The 5,794-nt window shown below is 41.5% G+C and overlaps 1 protein-coding gene across 1 annotated transcript in view; it reads left to right on the top strand.

Moving 5' to 3' along the window:
- Window positions 1-5,794, top strand: part of NSD2 (nuclear receptor binding SET domain protein 2) — a 98,129-nt gene that overhangs the window by 511 nt on the left and 91,824 nt on the right. The gene's annotated exons all lie outside the window — the stretch shown is intronic.

Below are 5,794 nucleotides of genomic sequence, written 5' to 3'. Positions count from 1 at the left end.
CTTGGCGCTGGGCGGCTATCGGCCGCCGGCAGGCCCGCTCGCGTCCCGCCGCACGCTGTGCGCCCCGCTACGCCCAGCTGCACCCGGCCGGCTCGACCGCATAGCGCCACCCCCACGCCGGAGCCGGGCACGCCGGGAAGCGTAGTTCTCAGGGCGCGCGGCATGCCGGGAGCTGTAGTCCTGGGTGCTGCGCTGACGCCCATCGTAGAGGACGGCGGCGGCGAGGCGGGGCTCTCGCTGAGGGGATCTGGCCCCGCGGCGGTGACGCGTGTGGGGCCGAGCGAGCCCCGCTAAAACCACTGCTCAGCAATTGGTCGTTTTATTGAGCGTGTATCACAGGATGTGATGAGAAAAAAACACCTGTCTGCGGAGTGTTAGGATATTTTAGAGCTAAAATAGTACATAAAGCAACAGCCAACAGCGGTGCTTTGCTGGTGCTAGCTGTAGTTAGGATTCGTTGTTCCACGAATACCACTCTGCTCCCGACTGGTGTGAGCATCTTTGATCAAATACTCACATGCTCAGAACAGCATAAATTGTGCCACTCGTTTTGTTTAACCTTTGATCACAGAGACATAGGGAACAACCAAAATCAAACGGCAGAAGTGATCATTTAATATGAGAACAATGAAATGCTAAAAATGAGGTGCGTGAAGTTTGGGTGGAAAATGGGGGCAAAGCTGCTGCAAGTGTTTCTCAACAAGATGGCTGACACCATCGGCAACAAGATGGCTGCCTCAAGGGCAGCTCTGAACAGACACAAAGGTTCTGCTCCTATGGACCTCTAGCATTTCACTTTTGTTTATAACACCGGGCAGTTGCACACACCAAAGCCCTGAAGAAAACAGGGGCTGTTTCCTTATCTGCAAAGGGTGGCAGGATCATCAGGATTCACCCAAAAGGAGACCGACTGAAACAGAGGAAAAAGCAAATGTGTCTGAAGTCGTCCCTTTATTCCAAAGACTTCAAAAATGCTAGAAATTATTCATTTTTAAAGTTCTTTTGTGTATTTAAAGAAAATCATCAGGGTTTCTCCTAAATATGAAAATAAAATGTATGTTGTTTATCTACGAGCATCAGTACAGGTTAGGGGATGACCTGCTGGACAGGAGCCCCGCGGAGGGGTGGGGTGCCCTGATGGACAACAGGTTGGTCATGAGCCAGCAGTGTGCCCTGGTGGCTGAGAAGGCCAGTGGTATCCTAGGGTGCATTAAAAAGAGTGTGGCCAGCAGGTCAAGGGGGGTGATCCTCCTTCTCCATTCTGCCACATTTAGACTACTGTGTCCAATTCTGGACTCCCCAGATCAAAAAAGATAGGGATCTCTTAGAGTCTCCTTGAAAAGGTAAGAAAGATGATAAAGGGCCTAGAGCATCTCCTGCTGAGAGACCCTGGTCTGTTCTGCCTGGAGAAGATAGGGGATCTGATCAATGTTTATAAATATCTGAAGTGTGGGAAGCAATTAGATAAGGCCAGGCTCTTCACAGTGGTGCGTAGCAATAGGACAAGGGCCAATGGTCAAAAACTGGAACATAGAAAGCTCCACACAAATATGTGGAAGAACTTCTTTTCAGTGAGGGTGACAGAGCACCGTAACAGGCTGCCCAGAGAGGTTGTGGAGTCTCCTTCTATAGAGATATTCAAGACCTGTCCGGATGCCTACCTGTGCTATCTGTTGTAGGGAACGTGCTTTAGCAGGGGGTTGGACTTCGTGATTTCTAGAGGTCCCTTCCAACCCCTACAACTCTGTGATTCCATAATTCTGTGATTCATCATATAGAATATCAAAGGATATTCAATTGACCAAACCTTAAAATAAATCGAGATACCCATTTCTTATGTATCTTTTAACTGTATTGGCTACAAGACCACTATTGTTGGTTCTATTTAGTGACTGTTAGAAATGTAACTGATATTTATGTGCTTTTTTATCAGAGCTGCTTTTAAAATGTATAGCTCCAAAACATAATGCAAGGCTTTCAGAAGTCTCTTAAGAGTCTGATATATTTCAATGGTTAAAGTTGCTTAAAACATGTGACATAACAACATTGCTTTATGTTACTACATCAATCCTAAAAAAAAAAAAAATCTCTCAGTCACGAGAGTGGATTTGTAGCCTTCTCTTGTTATTCTTTTTTCTTTCTGGTTGGATGATAACTAAACAAAATGAAATGGGGCAACTAATGGCAGTTCCTTTAACAAAGCTGCTTAATTATGTAGAAACACTATATGAAGTCTACAGAACAAGAAGAATATGCTCTGAAGTCATTAAACTATTGACAAGAGCCTTCAGACAGCAAACAGATGGTTGCAGTGGACTCAATACACTTAAGCAGACGAGTAATCAGACTCTCAACAGTTTCATTAATTTCAGTGGTATGCAGCACGCCAGACAATGTACACGCAAGCCTTTCAGATCTGAATCAGTTATATTTCTGTACAGCCTTTTGTTCCAGATTTGTTGATACCTGGAAGTTGTGTGCTTTTCTACCATATATTAAAAGGAAAAATAATACACTCTGTGAAAATTCTCTCAACAAACACACAGTTTCAAAATACTACTTGATTTAGTGCACTTAATAAGTATTGTAAAATATAGCTTAAGAAAAAAAAACTAATAATAATTTTCAAGTCACTGTATGAACTGTTTCCATATGAGAAGGTCCAGTGACTGTGGTTTATATCTGGATTATCCATACAGGTCAGTTTTTGCTTTAAAGAAAAGCATATTCCAGTACATTCAAGCAGCCTATAAGTTCACAATATCACTTGAACACAGAATAAGACACAAAACACATAGTTACTAGGATTTTATTTGAAAAACCTTAAGCTACTACAGTCATTTTAGACCAGATTCTTAAAGCACCCATGTTGTTCAGAAAAATTGCCAGCGGTCTTGTTGAAAATTATGTGTTTTCTGGCAGGAATAGGGTGAGACTGAAAGGAGGAAACACAAACCCTTTTTAGATGAATTTAATGAGGATGAAAACACATGCAGGATTTAAACAAAATTAAGGTTATTATTTCTTGTTAAGCATCAGCTTTTTTTCCCCTGGAATGTTAAATAGCAGCATGATAACTGGCTAAACAATTACATAGGTTGCTCCAAAAGTAATGCCTTCTATTTGTTAGCATGGAAACCATAACAAAAACAAAGAGCACAATAATACACCAAAACATTTACTTATATCTGAGCATAACCCAGTGATATGAAAAAAAAAAATGCAAGAATGTTTTATTTGTTTAAAGAGAGATGTACATAAGATTTACAAAAACACAGAGTACCATAGTTGCCACTCTTTTCCCAAGGATAGATATGTTCCGGGAAGCACCTGCTAGATCCTGCTCATGGTTTTTTTTTTGGAGTGAGTAGCAGGACCTTCACTCCCAGCTTCAGATACAGTTGCCCTCTAGCTTGTGCAAGTGGCTGGGTAGCAATAGAAAATCTGTGACACTCCTTCCAGGACCACGTTCATTTCACACACATGGCCTCTGTTCCCCATTGCACCAAAGTGACAAGCTGAGCTGGCAGTAAGGCACTGGAGATAGGACTTGGTGCATAAGGGGAAGGAGGTTCAATTTGTCATGCTGTGGGCTGGAAGTAGGGGGAGGTGGGAACACAATTAGCATCTGATGGGATGAAAAACAGGCTTGCTGTTTCTCTGATGCAGAATCATTTTTGTTTACACAGCCTGATTATACGCTCTGTAGTGATTCAGGTCTATATATGATATTTAAAAGTAGAATTAAGGTTTAAGTCTGCAGAATCTGTTTCTATGGCAATTACCAGGTTGTCTTACTGAGTAGATTCAACAATATGAAATCAACCTCATTGGTATTCACTACTGTTCAGCATAAATGTGAAAAAAAGACTTTACTGTGTAGGCAGTTACACTAAGTTTCCACTCGAGGGAGAAAACCAAAGGATTGTTAGTAGTCTTTAAAAATACTCCCATTCATAATCATAGATATTTTGGAGAGACTCCCAGGATACATAAAAATACTCCCGTTGCTTTCTAAATGTTAAAACCCGAAGGTAAAAGTTCAAGTGGTAGCTGGATTACAGACTCACTCTCTATGAACGTCCAGGTCGCAAGTTCATTCCTGTTCCTTGTATGCCAAAACCAAGCAGTAGTGGCTACGCATTAGCAAGAGCACAGAAGCAGTGGGAATTGCATGCAGTGCCAGAGAGATTTCCATAACAGTAATATTGTGCTGAAAAATCATTCCAAATGATTACCCACTCCAATTCTAGAGAAAAAGTGTTTTAAAATATTGCATAAACTTGACCCAAATTTGCCCTGTAAAATAATAGCTTACGTGGTCATTAATTAAACTTTACCTTTAGGCAGACACGAGAACACCACTGGAAGAATATGGATGTGGTCTATTTTCAAAGAGGGAAAAGTAGTATTTGCAGGTCACAGTGAAAACTCATACAGATTCTAGCTTTAACCAGCAGATGGAGCTTATGTGAAACAAACAAGCTGAAAAGATGCAGAATCATTGCACAAAACAGTGTTTTGGGCCACTGCAGTCTACAGGACTGGAGAAGGACATGGGGAAAAAGCTAGAAGGTTCTGGGCAAGGCAGGAGTGAGCAGAGGAGAAAGGGTAGGCAGTGTTCAGACTGTGCACATAGCAAAAAAAAAAAAACCAAAACCGATATAAAATAGCAAATAGCTATAGTGTATAAAGTGATTTAGACGCTGAAAAATATGGAGGAAAAAAAAAGATAACAAAAGGAGCCTCTGATGTGAAAAATGCACCTGCTAGTGCCAGCTGATATGAGGAAGGCTGAGATTTTGCTACAATATTACCAGTGCTGTAATTAAAATTCCCTGCTAGGCCTTCTAGTTTGTCAATTTGATTTTATCAATTACAGGCTTTAAAAATATGCATTTTGAGTTATTCTTTGCCTCCAGTTTTTGTGTTGTTGTTGGTTGTTTTTTTGTTTTTTTTGTTTTTTTAGTCTGGAGGGTTTGCAAGTTCAGGAGTCTGCAATTAGAAACAGAGAAAGCTGACAATCTTGTGCCATCACCTGCCTCTCAGAGTTAGGTCTTTAGGAAAACACCAAATGTTGTGTTACTGTCAATAAAAGCTTGAAATCTGCCACCTCTACTTTCATAAATCCATCAGGAAGTAAGGCAAGAAACCATGGAAGGTCCCCTCCACTCAATCCCAGATTTAGTAGTCCTGATCCTGCACACCTTATAGATCTTAAAACTCCTGGAGAAGTCAGCAAGGATTACAGGAATGCTGGGGAATACAAAGGTCCTGCAAGCCAGATACTTTCTAGTCTGTGTCCATTAAAGAAACAGGAGAAGGGCTGCAACCATTGTAGGAGAATTGTTAGCTTTGTATTATAAAAGACAGGGAGAAAAATGGGCTACTTCCAAGGGCCATTTTAGTGGCAACAGCCTAACTTTAGCAATTTGGTAAAGCTGAGGCTGCTTGTGATAAGCACTGCTTTAGAATAGAGAGGATTACAAGCACACGTTTGCAGCTGTACCACTGGGTAGCAGGGAAAATGCTATGTCTCATTGTCTCCCAGGCATATTTGGGCTTTGTGTGCCTGAAAGGAGGGAAGAACTGAGCATTTCTTTTAAAAGAACAAATAAGAAAGATATTGAGGATGGAAAAGTTGATTTGCTGAAGCAAAGAATTCCTGTGTAGAATTTAGCCCTCTTGGGCCTCAGCTATTGTTACCTCTTTCTTGCTGGTTTTGCTCATGATCCTATCAGTCCTAGCCCATATATTTTTTCCTAACAATCAGTCTGAATGACCCTACCAGAAT

Source organism: Lagopus leucura, unplaced genomic scaffold (assembly GCF_019238085.1).
Source record: "Lagopus leucura isolate 7727_CA_CO unplaced genomic scaffold, USGS_WTPT01 Super-Scaffold_100004, whole genome shotgun sequence".
Taxonomy (NCBI): Eukaryota; Metazoa; Chordata; class Aves; order Galliformes; family Phasianidae; genus Lagopus; species Lagopus leucura.
This window is presented reverse-complemented; position numbering and strand designations above follow the sequence as displayed.